Here is a 19,440-nt window from a genome sequence, read left to right on the forward strand (position 1 = left end):
TATTATTATTATTATTATTATTATTATTATTATTATTATTATTATTATATGGTTTATTTATTAATACGAGTATTATACTATGTTCTAACAAAACATATTCATAAATATCCTTATAAATAAAATCTTTGAAACGTAATTTTTTCACAGTCATCCAGTTTTTAACAAATTTTAACATGACGTGTTTAATGTTATATAATGAAAAATGTTTGTGTCATTATTACACAGTTATTTGCATATGATAGATAAGACACTTTACATTACAGCAAAATCCATGGAAACAATCAAATATATGTAATTTATTTTTAGTTCAAGAGGGGGGACTTGAAGCCCGGTAACCCCCCCCCTTGCGTACGCCCTACATCTATCTATATATAGGAGTATGTTCCTCTTGTATACGCATGTCTATATATATATGTATGTATATATATATATACTTACTAATTACAGTATATCTACCGGTACCTAAGATATATAATATGTCAGTGAAACTGTAATTTATCTACCTGTTGACCTAGCTGTCTATTATTTACTTATATTTCTATTATTCATCTACATACCTTTGTACGTTATCCCTATTTATACAGAGTGATTCAGTAAAAGCGTGCAGAAATTGTTCTATTGAACATTATGAAATAGGGAACTTGGAATTCAGCAAGACAGATTAAGTAGACATGGGATTAAACATATATAATTTACTGCTTCCATATTATTTACATTTACACTTATTATTTAAATTTGTTAATTATTTTGAGTTAACAACGTACCATTCTGTACCTCACAATATTTGCTCAAGATGGCGGTCACCAACCTCAAAGCAAGCACGACATCGGCGGACGAGATTCTGCCGCATCCTTACAAAATCCCTGGCGTGTTTTCAATCACGTCACAGACAGCTACAATCCTAGCAACTAATTTCATGTTCGTTGTTACTGATTCCATATAAACAGGTGATTTTAGATAACCCTATAGAAAATAATCGAGTGAATTCAGGTCGGGTGACCTCGCAGACCATGGACTAGGAACTTCCCTTCCAATCCAATGACCAGGAAATGAATCATCCAGATTGTTGCAGACATCTACACTGAAGTGAGGCGGTGCTCCATCGTGCTGCAGCCACATCCTCTCACGGACAGCAAAGCGTACGTCCTCCAACAACTCAGGCAAAACTTTTTGTACGAATCGCAAGTAAGTCTAGATGAGCACATGTGGCTATTCAGATGGGCGGACAGGAGATATGGTCCAATGAGATGATCTTGTGGTCTAAAATGCTGACCCAGATGTTTACAGCGAAACTGCTTTGATTGCTTTAACCTGCCTTCGCATTCTAGAACTTCCCGATCTAAAAATATTCAGTATACATTCCCCTCTTTCTCCTGCTTAATTTTTACGCGCTTTTACTGAATTAACCGGTATAAATATAATGTTGAATAAAAAATAAATAAATAAATTTGAGAGTTATAATTTTGAAGAATCGTCTTTGCCTTAACGCCCAAAAGTACATACATTAGAAGTGTGTGTTCTTGTCCCACTCTGACTTCAGTTTTTGTGTTTGATCCAAGAGAATGCTCCTGATTCCTTTCACGACCTCTCGCAAGCAGACCAGCTAACCTTGACCTACCGCACTGTGTTACTGCTGAACCAGGCGCAGGAGTACCGAGATATTTAATTAACTGCGCACAGAGCCAAGAGTGCCGTCAGGTTTCTAAACGCATTACGGCATCCATTAGTTGCATAATTTTATATGAGCGTCCCATCCCGGCCCGTGAAGCGCTGCCAGCTGCCTCGATGTAGGTCGCAGGGAGTTCGCACATGTCTAGAAAGTGAAACAGGACTCGATCGATGAGCGGAACGGGGGCCAAGGTCAGGCGCTGCTGCTGTTCGACGTACTTATTTATTTATTTTGTGTCAAATACTTTGGGACGACTTGTTACGTATAAAGCGAATATTATTTCCCTTTAAGCTTTTCAACATTCTGAGTAGGGAAAACATATTTTGAGACACTGAGGGTGCTTACATTTCGCAGCACGCGCTACGAGCGTACTAAGCTAGCCCCGGCTATCCACTGGTTACTAGTACAGAATTCAAATCATATCCTATCGCAAACACTGGTTTATGAATAAGAAAAACGCTGATCATCCACCGGAAGCCCGCGCTAAAAATGTCTATGAATACGGTCCTGAAAGTCTTATTCAGATTAACTGAAAAAAGCGTTTGTATATACTTACTGGCTTTTAAGGAACCCGGAGGTTCATTGCCGCCCTCACATAAGCCCGCCATTGGTCCCTATCCTGAGCAAGATTAATCCAGTCACTACAATCATATCCCATTTCCCTCAAATCCATTTTAATATTATCTTCCCATCTACGTCTCGGTCTCCCAAAAGGTTTTTTTTCCCTCCGGCCTCCCAACTAACACTCTATATGTATTTCTGGATTCGCCCATACGTGCTACATGCCCTGCCCATCTCAAACGTCTGGATTTAATGTTGCTAATTATGTCAGGTGAAGAATACAATGCGTGCAGTTCTGCGTTGTGTAACTTTCTCCATTCTCCTGTAACCTTATCCCTCTTAGCCCCAAATATTTTCCTAAGAACCTTATTCTCAAACACACTTAAGGGTATATATATATATATATATATATATATATATATATATATATATATATATATACTAATATTTTTTTAATCGTAAAAATATTTCTTTCATATAGCAGGACAGTGTTTTAAACATGCGAATATTAATTATTGTACAAGGTACAGCAATGGAGGAAAAAAATGTTGAATATTTCCAAAAAAATTACTGCTGTAAGCTGTACCTAACCCCTTAAAGTAGCTATTACACACTCCAGGGAGTAGGCCTATTATTTTCCTAAAAAGATTAGTAAACGTTGGTGTTATAATACAACCGATACATTATAGGAGTTGAAATGATCCAAACTCCACAGCTGTGGAGTAACGATTAGCATGTCTGACTGTGAAACGAGGAGGCCCGGGTTCAAATCCGGATTGGGACAAGTTACCTGGTTGGGTTTATTCCGGGGGCTTCCCTCAACCAATTTAGGCAGAATTGCTGGGTAACTTTCGGCATTGGATCTCAGATTCATTTCGTCATCATTAATTCATATATCATCATGCATACTATAGTCCGGGTTAAGATAACGTTGCGGCGTACTGTACTTGCACAAGAGCTAGGCCGTTCGGCTACCCAATCATTCACAGAATAGGAGTAGTAAACACAATAATCCTCAGGTTGCACTGTAAGCCTTTGGGTCCCTCTTCCGTACAAGAGAGAAAGAAAAAAAGATGATTCAAAGCGACGATTCTGGCCTGTCCGTGGACATAGACTAAATATTAAGGTATTATGTAAAATTGGCTGTGATGTGATTCATCGGTATGGTTATGTCCTATAACAGCACCAGTGCTGTTACGAGTTGTAACAATCTGTTTCTCTAGTAACCACTCCGCATATTGTAAATTAAACATGCGAGGCCTGCCAACAATAAAGTGAAGTACAAAAAACACGATCACGCAAAATAGTTATTTATGCAACGATCATATAATGATAACTATTAAGACACGAGTGCCAGAGTCACTGCACGTGTGTCTTAATAGCCATTATATAAGAGTTACATACAACTGTTTTTCTACGACCTGTAGTAGCCTAAGGTTAGACAAAAATTAATTCATTAAAAAAAAAATTAAAATCAATGTTTAGACATTGGGTTGGTGCATAGATTCGTAGCGTTTTTGTTTCGCGTGTTGGTACTCCGGTTGCTATGGTTTATTTATCGCTTGTCATTTTTTATTTGAAGTTCAATTGTTGTGCTTGAGTTTACATATTGTAGTATTCATTTTTCCAGATAGTAAGTGGAGTCGTGGATGTTAGAAAATGGAGCGTCAAGTGGAGAAAGTGGAACATTTTCGACATATTCTTCTTTTTGAATTCAGTAAAGGGGCGAAGGTAGCGGAGGCGGCCAGAAACATTTTCGCGCCGTGTATGGGGACAATGATACCGGAGAAAGCACGGCAAGAAAATGGTTTTCTCGTTTTAAGGAGGATCGCTTCGACATTAGGGACACTTCACGTTCAGTAAGACTTTCGGGGTTTGATGAAGACCGTTTAAACACATTAATTCACAATGATCCACGTCAGTATACCCGAAAACTAGCAAATGTGATGAACTATGACCATTCCACCATCATGCAACATTTATTGCCACCAACGAGACGTCTAGCACACGCAATCCAAGAAAAACGACAAACAAGACTGCGTGAAGTGATGCTACTCCACGATAACGCCTGTCCGCACTCTGCTAACCTGACACAAAACATTATTCAGGAGTTGGGTTGTGAAGTCATTCCGCACCACCTTATTCACCTTATCTTGCGCTCTCAGATTTTCACCTTTTCCGCTCTCTATCGAACAACCTTCAAGGAACTCTTCCTTTCCGGATGGAAATATGCTCCGAACATGGCTTGAAGACTTTAACTTAAAACCACGCGATTTCTACAAGCGTGGAATCGAAAAACTAGTTCAACGTTGGCAGACTGTTGTAAATAATGAAGGAGAATATAATATTGTTGATGATTAACTTATCTCTTATGTGTTTCTGATAAAGTTACCAAAAATCGCTACGGAATTATGCAACAACCATAAATAAATAAATAAATAAATAAATAAATAAATAAATAAATAAATAAATAAATAAATAAATAAGTGAATTCGTTAGTAAGTAAATAGACAAACATATTATATACAGATAACAATACACACTTCTTTATATTGATAATATTAAAGTATGAATATGGTTTCAGATAGTGGGAAACAAAACAGTGACGTTTGAGACAGTGGGAAACAAAATAGTGACGTTTGAGACAGTGGGAAACAAAAGAATGTAAGTGATTCTTATTTGAAATTCCTATAAATACGAAAATAAATAAATGAAATCACAGTTCCTTTTCAAGTTTTAACATTAATTGAAATTTAAAAATTATTGAATAATGCCTGAATCAAGCAGAAAATGTATAGTTTTGTAGTTGTTTCCATTTTAATTGAGTTTACTATACTTTTGCAGTTTAATTAAAGCATTTAACATCTCGAAATCAATGGCATTAATTGAAAAAAGAAATCTGTATTGAAATAACCTGTATCGAAATGAATGTCATTTCGATACAGATGATCACTGCATAATAACTTCATTTCAGTATGGTCGTAGAAAAAATATATTAATATGTTTGACAAGAAGAATGATTTTTCTAGGAAAGGTATCATGCAAATAACGCAAATTCAATTTCAAAAGTTTCCTGGATTTTAATAATCTTATATAACGACGAGTATAACTAAATATGTAATCATAAGAGCGTAAATAATATAGTTTTAAGGTATCTCTATAGAATTTCGGCTAGATTTTTATTTTAGAAATGATTTATTTAAGGCAATATGTCTATAAAAATCATAATTTAGTCAATTTGTATCCTTTGGATATGAAATTTTAACCACCAATAATATATGTTAGATGCAAAATATGAATGTTTTAACCTGAACCGTTTTTGAGAACCTAATTTTAATTGAATTTCAAATACAATAGAGCGTTTCGTTTACGCATAGTGAAAACGTAAACGAATTGCAAGTAACGTGTTGGTGGGGGGGGGGGAGACGAACCGTACGATAAACACGAGGGATGCAGAAGGTTTTAGTTACAACATTTATGGCGGAGCATTAATTGAAATTATATTTTCCTAAAACACACAAAACAAAAGAACACAAATTCCATAACGTTATCATACATACATTTTAACAAAAAAGAAATTATAACGTTGAAATTATTCAATATAACAAATCAAATTTCTCTACTTATAGATATGGTGTTGCTTTCAAGCAGCATTTTTTACGGTCATTCATTCTCTGTATGGCTAACATAATAATATCGCCGTCTTCTGTTGCCGAAATAACGAAATTACAGTATAATTCAGGTACAGGACCTAAATAAATTGAACTTTGAGAAGGGATAATTATGTTTAGGAAATAGTGTTGTCACTTCAGTGTTGAGAGCAACATCATATAAGTAGCAAAATTTGATTTGTTATATCGAATTATTTCAACGATACAATCATATATATGATAATGTTATGGATTTTTTTTTGAAAATGTAATTTCAATTAATGCTCCGCTATAAATGTTGTAACTAAAACCTTGTGGATCCCTCACGTTTATCGTACGGCTCGTCCTCCCCCTATACGTTATCTCCACTTTGTTTACGTTTTCATTGTGCCTAAACGAGACGCTCTACTGTAGTTAATTACCAGTCATTAAAAATTCTCCTCATGATGAATGATCCAAAATATCAATTTTATTTCTATATGTTTCTGGTGTATAATAAAATAACTGAAGAACTGATTTGGAGCTTTTCACCAATCTTCAATAACTGTCAAGAATTACTTCTTATACATCACATTTAATAACTATTGAGGCATTCAGTTTATGAAGAAAAATACTCTAATCAGTTTCTTTCTCCTAAAATGCTCAGTGACTACAAACCGGATAGCAAACAAGATTAACCAACTCCAAGATTCTCAATGAGCAAGTCTATTGAAATAGGATTTATAAGAGGGGCGCATGAATTTGTTGATGTTAATGTTGGTATAGTTTTCCGACGTATAGATCGGATAAAGTTGTGAATTCTATCAATGAGAATTTGTAAGCTTCCAAGAATATGATCGTTAACAGTTTTACAGATTTTTACCTTAAAACAGTTGTTACTTTAATTACTGCGCAAGCGAGAAATTATGTGTCATTTAATGACACCGTTTATTACTTGTATTGTATGCGGCGCGGCCTTCTATCGTGCCTGACCCTAGGCAATGTAGAAGAGTTGAGTCTGTCTCGCTGACTGTGAGACTAGACAAGGCTGCGGTCTAGCGGGAGCGGCAAGGAGGGGGGAGGAGGCGATTCGCAAGGCCGACAGGCTAGGAGAGGAACTGAATTGCAGCGAAGGAATGCAAACAGGAAACTAGTACAGCGAATTACACCAGCTAGCTCCCCTCCAATCTTGCCACGCCCGCCAAGAATATCACGAACGGAGCCGCTTCCCGGAAATGACGGTTCACGGAATGCTTATAACAAAAAGCGCATCCATCCAGCAACTAAATTTTAAGCGTAATTCATAATTTTCCCTGTTTATATTGCCTTATGCATACAAATGGTAACTTTTTGTAATAATCGCCATCCGTTCCCAGGCTTACTGTTTGTAGTTATTCAATTGTTTTTGTTCAGTATTTCTCATTTATTCGCTATTAAAGCGTTGTTGGCATTATGTTAGGATTACAGCATGTGAAAATGTTCGTTTACATTAACCTTAGTCGAACGTATCGTCGTTGTTCCTGCAATAATTCCTATGTGCAAAATATAAAATCTTTTAGGAGGAAGGAAAAACACATTTATTCATCCTATGGCAGCCGTACATAGGAAACAGTGAATTTTTACATTTACGAAACAAAGATGTATAATTACATATAGGAGATTTTATTATTTGCTGTATCACTATTTAAGTTATTTAATAGAGCAAAAATCTGAAAATCGATAAATATGTCACATAGGAGTTATTGCAGGAACAACGACGAATGCTACGTAATTTAACAGGGGAAGTAGTGGTATTGTAACAATAAAATCATCATATAAGCAAATCTAAACTGTACAGACTTAGAAAAAAGTTTTGTTGCGCAGATACTTACAGAAAGGAGACAGTGCGTAAGATCAGAAGATGAGCGACCTGGTTCACAAGAGAATTACAGTAAGTTACCACTAGTGGAGGTAATAAAATTAGTTTTGTTTCGTTACATGTATGATCATGCGCACTGCCTCCTTTCTGGAACTTACATAGCATCTGTGCGACAAAACTTTTTTCTAAGACTGTACGTAATTACGAAGAGTGGATATCTACAGAAAGAAATTTCAGTAGTATCAGAATACGAAGGGAAGAATTAAAGATTTCTCAGATTAGAAATAACCATCATACAAGACCCATTTAGCAGCAGTTATATTCTCCGAGCAATTTTGGTTTTAGCAGCAAAAACTAAGAGAGTTCAAATTCCATTTCGCACCTCCAGTAAAATACTGCCGTACGTCGAAAATCACATATTACTTTCGTAAATTATTTTCAACGCTATTTTACTAACTGGAGGTATGAGATTATAATAATAAAATAGTAAATTATCAAAGATTTTGGTACGTATTTATTAAAATATTTTTGTGCGAGATCGTGCGTATTTGCTTGGTTTCCGCACAAAACCATCCCGCGGTAAGTCTAAAATTCCACAGTCAGTATTCCCAACCGAACACACACAACAATTTCCCTCTTCTTACCGCTTAAGTGACATATTCATTTTACTGCTTTAGGCTTTTAACATATTATTTTTAGAGACGTTCAATATAGTAATAATTATAAATTGGAAACTTACCACTGCAATTTCACCTAAATTGCACTGTTAATTATTGTTTTTAAATATTTGCAAAAATTAAGTAAACTCTACAACTCCACTAAAGTTACTGCATTTCGTGATGCATGTAACATTAAGGAAGCCGTTTGTTTTAAGTTCGCATTTATAAACTGGGGGAAAAAAAGACAGACGTATATCACGGCCTGCTGGAGTATAGTAAACACAGAAAACATTTTAAAGCAACAATGTTGAATATAGATATTTTTGTTTTCCAAAATTGCAGTCATTGAACAGAAACCAAGATGGAGATTTCATTGCAACTAATTAGAAATTCCTCTTTCAGGTATGTAATAAACGATCTTCGCACAAAATAATGTACGATACACGAGCGGTATGTTTTCTTTCAATTCTCGGAAATTAAAAAGCTCAACTACGTTTCGATTTTTCAAACTTTTCCTCGAACATGAAAACTTTAACATACCGCTCTTGTAACGCATATTACTATTGCTGCAGTATTTTACTAGGAGTGCGATTTTCTTCTTAACATCCTGCAACTATAGCACGAAAATATTTACATAATAGAAAATTAAATAATAAATTCATTAATGAAATTATATAGCTTTGAAGGATATTAGTTTAAAATTGATTCAAAGTATTTTAAAAATATCAATGATTAATGTACATAAAGTAAAATCTAATATGGAAAATGATAATAACATTAAATCGAAATAATTTTAATATTTTTTTGCAACCTCTCATTTTCACTTGGTTGCGTTAATGTTATTTAGTCAAACCACAAACCTATTTAAAAAGTGAGACACCCCACTGAAATACTCTGTATCACTTGTCATCACAGAAACAGAATGCTATTCGTATTAATGCTAAAACTGGATCCATGACCTACTGTAATATATTGGAGACTCTATTCTCGTCCGACATTGTTTATTTATGGTTTTTTTAACGACGCTCGCAACTGCAGAGGTTATATCAGCGTCGCCGGTGTGCCGGAATTTTGTCCCGCAGGAGTTCTTTTACATGCCAGTAAATCTGCTGATATGAGCCTGACGCATTTAAGCACACTTAAATGCCATCGACCTCAACCTCGGCCGGGATCGAACCCACAACCTCGAGCATAGAAGGCCAGCACTATACCAACTACGTTACCGAGGATGATCTTGTTATGAGTACAGAATTTTCTTCTAGAAAATGTGTTTTTTTCTTACCGTAATAAATAAAATTATCTATGCAACTTGTATGTGGCGTGGACTTTTCTGCACTCGTGTAATTTCAGCGCTTGCCTACGGTTCGTGCTGAGAATCTTTCCATTCGTGCAAAAAAGTTCTATGTTACACACAAGTCACATAAATAATTATTTCTTGACGTATACGACGGTTAAGTTCTTCAAAATTATGTCTTTCACATTCTATTAGTGCGTAGTGTTCCTTTTGATTTTGTAGTCAACACTGTTGCATTCTCCCTACATCTTATAGGCCTACATTTTAAACTAGCAAGCAAAAACTGTTAATCCGCCTATTCAGATATTTACTTACTTACGTACTTACAATTGGCTTTTAAGGAACCCGAAGGTTCATTGCCGCCCTCACATAAGCCCGCCATCGGTCCCTATCCTGTGCAAGATTAATCCAGTCTTTATCATCATATCCCAACTCCCTCAAATCCATTTTAATATTATCCTCCCATCTACGTCTCGGCCTCCCTAAAGGTCTCTTTCCCTCTGGTCTCCCAACTAACACTCTATATGCATTTCTGGATTCGCCCATATTACCATTACCAATGTATATTCAGCCTCATTGGTACTTCACTCAGTTTTATATAAAACCCAATCATAAATGGTCCTGTAGGCCATTTGTCTCCCTATTCTTTTCTGTTGAAAAGCTTTTGTCATCCAGTTTGCTCTCAAAAAAGCTGAAAGTTAGGATTTATAAAACAGTTATATTACCGGTTATTATGTATGGTTGTTTAACTTAGACTCTCACTTTAAGAGAGGAACAGAGGTTAAGAGTATTTGACAATTAGGAAAATATTTCTGGCTAAGAGGAATGAAGTTACAGGAGAACAGAGAAAGTTACATAACACAGGACAGCACGCATTGTATTCTTCACCCGACATAATTAGAAACATTAAATCGAGACGTTTGAGATGGGCAGGGCGTGTAGCATGTATGGGCGAACTCAGAAATGCAAATAGAGTGTAGTTGAGAGGACGGAGGGAAAAAGATCTTTGAGGAGGCCGAGACGTAGATAGGAGGATAATATCAAAATGGATTTGAGGGAGGTGGGATATGATTGTAGAGACTGGATTAATCTTGCTCAGGATAGGGACCGATGGCGGGCTTGTCTGAGGGCGGCAATGGACCTCCTGGTTCTTTAAAAACCATAAGTAAGTATTTTTTCGAATAATAGTCAAAGAAAATTCAATGGTGTGGAGTAAAAAAAGGGCATGAGCCATAATTTTTGTTTTCAGTAGCGCGAAAGCAAAATTTGAAATGAGAACTAATTTCATTATGATAGGCTGAAAATCTCACGCTCATTGTGTAATGGGAGAAACATATGTCCCTTTATCCATATCATTTGAAGATTTTTTCCATTCACATTGCTGTCAAAACACAAAACCACCAGTGTTTCACTTACGCCCTTTTCACCGCGCACCATAGAATTATTGTAAACAGTGATATAATTTACAAAATTACAAAGAAATTTAATCGTTGTAAAACTGCAAAATGTATGGGAAAGTATGTGTCAACTTCTTCAAACTCATCATCAAAGGTAAACAGGCCTGAAAATACATTACATAAGGATTTTCAAAAGTATGAGGTAATTTTAACTGCTTTTTTTTTCATTGTCTACATAATCTAAACATTCTAGCACTGGCAAATTACATAACAGATGAGATTTTTTTGCATCTTCATCCACTGCCATAACTTCATTGTGATTGTTGTAGACTATGTGTCCACAATTTCGTTTTTGAACAGGTAACAGTCTCTCTTCGAAGCTGTATACAGCAACTCTTGAGTTCGTGCTCTGGAATATCCACCACAGTATGTACGATGGAGTACTTCAATTCATCAATTGTCGTATATTTGCTCAAGAACACTCTTTCCTTCGGATAGCCCCCACAACCAAAAATTTTTTGTGTTAAAATCCGGCGATCTTGCAGGCCAAGTTGCAGGAACACGATCACCAGATCAAACAGAAACAAACTCGTTGTCATGGTGATGCAAAAAATCCCATTTCTTGTGTAATAATTCAGCGTCAGAATTTTTAAGATTGTGTAGAAGATATGAGCAATTGAAGTTTACCTCTTACTTTTGAAAAACCCTAAAAGTTTTGTAATATTTATTTATCCTATAAATTCTACACAAGTTCCATCATTAAATTCATTTTCAAATAAAATAAATTTAACTCTACATATAATAATGATTTTTTTCTTACACCAAGAAACCAAATCCCTCCTTCACTAAGATTCTAAAATCGATGAGTTAATGCTTTCAGTAAAGCTTTCACTGACCTATGCGTTAAAATAAAAGCTGGTAGTAGGTTTGCATCATGGAAATATAAATACCCGGTAAATGGAAGTAAAGGCCAAGGCTACGATAATGCATCAACTACGTTTATGTCCCTGCAAATAATGGTGTAACGGGTATAAAAAAAATATCGCAAAAATCCATTTGCTGCACTATGACATTAACATATCGCTCTGTAGTTATTACAACATTCTCGTGCATTTACGTTTCACAAGTTACTGTCATTTATTAATGACCGGTTTGAAGGACAATCTAAGGTTATGCTTTCAACTCGAATAATTTGAAGCCATAATATACTGACAATAGATATACAGAGTGAAAAATGAGTACTGAAGATTGTTAATAACTTCTTCAATTTTAATTTTACAAGAAAAAAATATATACAAAACTACTGAAGATAAACCATACAATATTATACCAGTGTTGAAATACAGTTATTCAGACATACAGGGTGTGACAGTAAATTATTTTAAATGGCATTCTATATTAAAATTTACATATTCCGAATCTCCATTAAATTTTACGTAGCCTATGAATGCGTAGAAGCTTTACCCATTCTCCCGTTTCTCGTCTCTTAATTATGTATTAAACTTGTTTCGTGGACTTCAAATTTGAGTCAAATAAGTATGTGAAATCATGTTTAGTAGGTCATAAAACTAAACAAAACACTACGGGCATATTCATAGACATTCTTAGCGCAGGCTTCCGGTGGATGATCAGCAAACTAACGTTTTTCGTATTCATAAACCAGTGTTAGCGATATGATATGATATGAATCCTGTACCAGTAATCAGTCGATAGCCGGGGCTAATTTAGCACGCTCGTAGCGCGGGGTTGCGAAATATCTATGCATAGCACCGTGACCAAACTTTATCACAGAAGCTCAAAATGAGAACCATTCACAGCCAAACAATATCCCAGTCTATCACGAAAACAGTTCATTTTACATATGAGACGAAACAGATCAGTCATATAACTGTGAGGAAGACAATGGACTAATTTCGTGATAGACTGGGACATTTTTTGGCTGTGAATGGTTCTCATTTTAAGAATCCGTGATACAGTTAGGTTAGTTATAGTGTTTTGTTTAGTTTTTTTTGTTTAGTTTTATGGCTTACTCAACATGATTTTACATACTGAATTGTCTCAAGTTTTAAGTCCACGAAACAAGTTTAATAAACTGTTAAAGACATGAAAAGGATGAATGGCTAAAGTTTCTACGCATTCATGCGTAAAATTTAATGGAGATTCGGAATATGTAAATTTTAACATAGGGTGCCATTAAAAAAATAGTATACTGTCTCACACTGTATGTCTGAATAACTAACTGTTTTTGAAAACTGGCATAATATTGTATGCTTTATCCCCAACAGTTATTGTATAAGGCATTTTTTGTAAAACTAAAATTTAAGAAGTTATTAAAAATATTTCATACTTATTGTTCATCCTGTATGTATTTCTACATGATTATGTGATCTGTAGCACAATGAATTGGTAAGGAGACGCTTTTTTTTTTTTTTAAATACAACATTTAGTGCTTAAAATGAAACTTTCTCATTATATGTTTCATACATCTCACAACAAGTAAGTTCTTCATAATACAGCGTGAGTATAAATGACTTCCCTGATTACCAAAATTATTTGTGGACAAACGATTGAACGTAGAAAATATTTAAATACACGAGTGTATGAATAACCTCTCCAAGTTTTTAAACAAATATCTCATAGGTGCTCGATATGGGCTCCCCTTGTGCCCTGTAGACTTGAAGCCGGTAGTTCAATTCGTCCCACACACTACTAAGTGTATCCATATCGATTGCAATGATGGCGATGATGATGCAGGAGCGTAGCTCTGGCAGATATTCCGGTAATGGAGGTACAAAAACAGAGTCTTTAACATACCCCCACAGGCATAACTCACACGATGTTAAGTCAGGGGAACGTGGAGGCCAATTCAAGAGCTGCATGTCGTCTCTCCACTTCACTTTCACAACGAAGTCCGGGCATTCCTGAACGACCGAATGCCAAACATATGGATTGGTTGCGTGAGGAGAGACGACATGCAGCTCTTGTCCTGGCCTTCACGTTCCCCTGTCTTAACACTGTGTGACTTCTATCTGTGGGGGTATGTTAAAGACTCTGTTTTTGTACCTCCATTACCGGAAAATCTGCCAGAGCTACGTGCCCGCATCATCAACGCCATCGCTGCAATCGATATGGATACACTTAGCCATGTGTGGGACGAAGTGGACTACCGGCTTGATGTCTGCAGGGTTACAAGGGGAACCCATATCGAGCATCTATAATGTATGTTTAAAAACTTAGAGAGTTTCACCAAATACTCGTATAATTAAAATTTTTCTACCTTCAATCGTTTGTCCACAAATAATTTTCGTAATCAGGGAAGTAATTTATACTCACGCTGTATTATTAGTCATATTTTTGTTTACACTTTACTTCCTTGAGCTACGGTATCGTTTGCAAGATACATGAAAGGAATTATTATTTACTGATGCACCAAGAAGTGACAGTATTTTTTTCTACATTTATACAGTTTTTAAGGTACAAGTTCTTAAAGTAGGCTACCTTTTTAATGTGAATACGTCTTTGTTAGGGGTACAATTGGACGGAATTACGCAAAAATAGACTAACCGACAATTTAAAAAAATGCAAAAATATGTTGTTTGCTGGATTATTTATCTCAGAAAAAAATCAGGAATGCGATATCTGCACTCTTCTGTCATTTATAAGCAAAATTCCTTTACTGCATAAAATTAATTAATTTTCCTTTGCAATATTACGAGTAAATCAATTGCTGGTCTGTTATTAAAAATCGGTTAGCCGTTTTATTATTTGTTAATAGTAGCTGCGTTACTTACATTTCTTGAATAAAATATTTAATACCTACATAACCAGATTTATTTCAATGGTCAATATCTCGAGAACAGGTTATGTAAGCTGGTCTCCTATTGTGTAATTCCGTCAATCAAATTGACGAGAAAATCTAACATTTTGGCGTAACACGAAATTAAAGAATTCCCCGAAAGATGCTACACTCGCCGAAGATTACTTATGCTACCATCTGTCGAGTGTTGTCTAATATACTTGCAGTGAATAAGCGACAAAGCGTTAACAATAACCTGTTTCATATGTTTATGTATTAGGAACGTCTTTTGGTATGTATAAAAATGTACTTAATTATTTACATATTTTTAGAAAAGAAAATCTTAATCATACCCTTAATAATCAAAAATTAAAATACAATAAAACATTATACAACAAAAAGTCATATCGTTAACTGAAAATAATAACGATAAAATACAAAACAGTACAGCAAAGGCGTTTTCTCGCAATCTTAAGGATTCTGTGAATCTTCTGCCATTTTTTCACACGATTGTGAAGTTTATGGAATGATATTTAGCAGAGTTTCACAAATCACACGAAAGTAAATAGCACTTTAAAAAGTCTTTCATAGTCAACCGTAGAATTAAAAGAGAAATCAAATAATATATTAACAAAATAGATTTTTTATTTATTTTTTTTTCGGATTATGAGTTTCATGATAGTCAAAAAAAGCTAAGATCAAGTATACCGTGAACAACAATGTAGCGACATAACTTCTATAGTTATGAAGATAAATTGAAATTTGTATGTACTGTATGTGATTTGAAAGAGAATGGAGGGCCAAGTTTATAAAATATCTGAAGTTGCGAATTTCGCTGTAATGGAGTTGATGCCAGAAAAAAAAAAAAACAACAACAACATCAGCCTGCAACGCGCAATATGTGAAATTCATAAATTGATGTTTGAGTATACTGAATCTGTTCTGGTTAGTTTCTTTGATCCGTTTCTTCCTCATTATGTGATAAAATTTGTTGTTCTCTGTAGCAGGATATCGTCAACATTTTGTTAACGACATTACTTAAGGCAAAATTGAACAAACCGAAATAAGGTACACATGCCAGTTTCCACAGAAAGGAGACATGAAAGAGACTAAATACTCAACCCCTAGCTGAGTATTTAAGCCGGATTTTATGTATTTATGACAGGAAATAATACCGCAAATGCCTCAGCGTAAAACTAAAAACAAAAAAAAAAATCTTAATTTACGTAACAAGATATGGCAAATGACGCTTGCTGTGGGAAGATTAAAGTAAAACTGCCTTTAAATTTGATATTAAATTTTCAATATTTGCAGGCAAGAGTTTTAACGACAGCCTTATCTAATGTCGAGAATATACAGCACTAAGATATCTGCATTCACTAACAACAAAATTATCTTCTTACATACAGTGTTATGACCACTTAAGATAAATGGTATTGAGGAAGGGTGATGACTTTCGGACGTTTATTGTTACCATATTTAAGTGTCCCATAACTTTTCTGTAACGACTTGACAGTCACTATGCATTAGTGAAAAGTTGCTTGTCCGAATTATAGACCAAGAAGTCATAGTAAATCTGTGTTAAGCTCTGTTATATTCCATGTGTTTTCTCAGCTTTTCAGGTCATCAGATCAGTATTGTCTAATAACGAATTAATTCCACAAAGAGTACTTCAAGCAAGTAGATAAGTTATGTCACAAACAAGGAACGGATTTCTAGTCCTATATCTATTTTGTTTGCTACGTCCTAGACATATATTATTCAGATATATCTACGTTTCATCCTAGATCATATATGTAACAGATATGTCGGGGTTATAGGCTTTGAGGTTAACAACTTTTGTCAGGTTTACTACGCTGCCATCTAGTTGTTACATAAGGAGTCACGTCATAATACCCATTTGAATTGCATTGTTATTTAGTGATTATATTCAAAATGCCAGGACCAAATTTTTAAACTCTGTAAGAACACATCCAAATCCACTGCTCAATAGTTTAGTAATTTCTCGTGTTTAATGAATGAGTGATTTCTTGTAAAACATTTCACTCTTGGTGGAAGTGTTTGAATGTAAATTGTATTTTATACTGAATCATGTACTATGTTACATACATCTTGTAAAAGGCATGGGTCCATTTTGTGATCTGGTACTTAAATAAATATACATTTCTGGGGGGGGGGAGTTTAATTGCATTAGCGACTGTGCTGCCATCTCGCGTTCGTTTACAGCGGACAGGTGGCGATCCTGGCGGTTGTTCTCTTCAAAGTGCTGCCGATTTTAACGTAGCGAGGAGTTATCCGTTACATATATGATCTAGGGTTTCATGTACACAGAATCTCCATATTAGGACCTAAATGAATCATAAACTCCTATAAATGCCTAAAACCTATGTTTGTGTTTGAAAAGCGCCTTTTTAATATTTTGCATATGTTTAAAATAAAAATTCCCGTAGTAAAAAAACAAAAATGCCAAGATAACTACAAAAATGTTATGAAAAAAAATTATCTTACAAACAATGACTGGTAAGTTCGTCCTATATTGATCTTAGAAGGGGAGAGAAAAAAAATTACCTAGTTTCCTGGAACTGAAGTTAATTTGGAAAAATCAATCTAGCATAAAAGGAGTAATAGTTGTTCATGTCAAGCGAAAACTTATAAATTAGTTTTCACGCCAATGCACTCTGAAGCTAATCGACGATGAATGCAATGAAGGGAGAAAGGAACTGACCACCCTACTCCATTACTTCCTGACCCTAATTGCTTCATAAGTGGTGCCTTGTTGGTATCACTTGTGAGGTTCAGATCTGTCTTCGGACAGTTGACTGAACAACAGAAACACTTCAAAGTTTGAAGTGACCTTTCAATTATATTATTGTATTTTAAATTATTTTTACATTCACGAAGATTGATATTTCAAGGATATGAACGTTAAACTATATGTACTTTACATAAAGATTAATTTTTTTACAGAATTATCTGTTATGATTGAGATGGGCAGGGCATGTAGAGTGTTAGTTGGGAGGCCGGAGGGAAAAAGACCTTTAGGGAGGCCGAGACGTAGATGGGAAGATAATATTACAATGGATTTGAGGGAGGTGGGATATGATGATAGAGAATGGATTAATCTTGCTCAGGATAGGGACCAATGGCGGGCTTATGTGAGGGCGGCAATGAACCTCTGGGTTCCTTAAAAGCCAGTAAGTAAGTAAGTAAGTAAGTAAGTAAGTAAGTAAGTAAGTAAGTAAGTAAGTAAGTAAGTATCTGTTATGATTATCATTGGTTATTAATGGAGAAAAATTCGCTCCGGCACCGGGAATAGAACCCTCGCCCCCCAGTTCTACGCACTGGGTGCTCTAACCACTGAGCTACGCCGAGGCTTAATCCACAGCACCGGATCTAAACTTTCTCCTTTGGTACTTCCCATTAATAACCAATAATAACCATAATAAGTACTTTGCTGTAGTTCAATCATACGAGCCTCCGGCGTGGCTCAGTCGGTTAAGGCGCTTGCCTGACGATCTGAAGTTGCGTTCGGCCGTGGGTTCGATCTCCGCTTGGGCTGATTACCTGGTTGAGTTTTTTCCGAGGTTTTCTCCAACCATAATGCGAATGCAAGGTAATCTATGGCGAATCCTGAGCCTCATCTCGCCAAATATCATCTTACTATCACCAATCTCATCGACGCTAAATAACCTAGTAGTTGATACAGCGTCGTTAAATAACCAACTAAAATTTAAAAAAATTAATCATACGGAACAAATATGTTTATAAAAAGGGACTCTAATACTATTATCACCTGAAGTACAATGGAGAATACTACTATCACCTGAAGTACAATGGAGCCCTCTTCACTAAGGATAGTGACTAACTCTTTAATAGTAAGGATTTGGAATATTCGTTACGGAAAGTAGAAATAATTCTGCATATAGTAGGCTATTACTTTTCATGAAACATGATGGTTTGGGGACAAATTGGGCTGTTCATTTTCATGTACAAATATCTCTTTGCAGAGTATATTATTCGAATAATAATAATAATAATAATAATAATAATAATAATAATAATAATAATAATAATAATAAAAGTAATAGAATGTTTATATAAGTTGGGTTCTTCGCCATTTATGTTTCTGATTTAAATAAATATATATTCATTTTTAGGAAAATTATTAAGTAAGTCTATAATCCATGTGCATAATTGTTGCATAAATTCACTCGTAGATAATAAATATGAACAAAATCCGTACAATCGTGGAAGAGAAATCGCTTCACACAGACAACAATCCTTTTCAATTTCTTTTCTTTTTCTCCCCTCCAACAAAGGACATGCCCTCCATTTCCCTAATTGTCCGTTGTCGGAGTAGTGAATAATCTTGCACTTAGGAGGTTGCTCATGCAAAACAGTCTTCAGGGTTTCTGTTTTCCATGTACCACGAAATGTGGCAGCGATAGGATCGCCCCAGAAAACCACCGATAAACAGAAAATTTATGTTGTATCCTCGTTGCAATCGACCTCGTACTTCATGCGCCGTGCTATGCTTCTCATTTGCAAGAGTACAAGAGCCCGTAGTGTGACCAAAT

The sequence above is a fragment of the Periplaneta americana genome, chromosome 1 (assembly GCF_040183065.1).
Source record: "Periplaneta americana isolate PAMFEO1 chromosome 1, P.americana_PAMFEO1_priV1, whole genome shotgun sequence".
NCBI lineage: Eukaryota > Metazoa > Arthropoda > Insecta > Blattodea > Blattidae > Periplaneta > Periplaneta americana.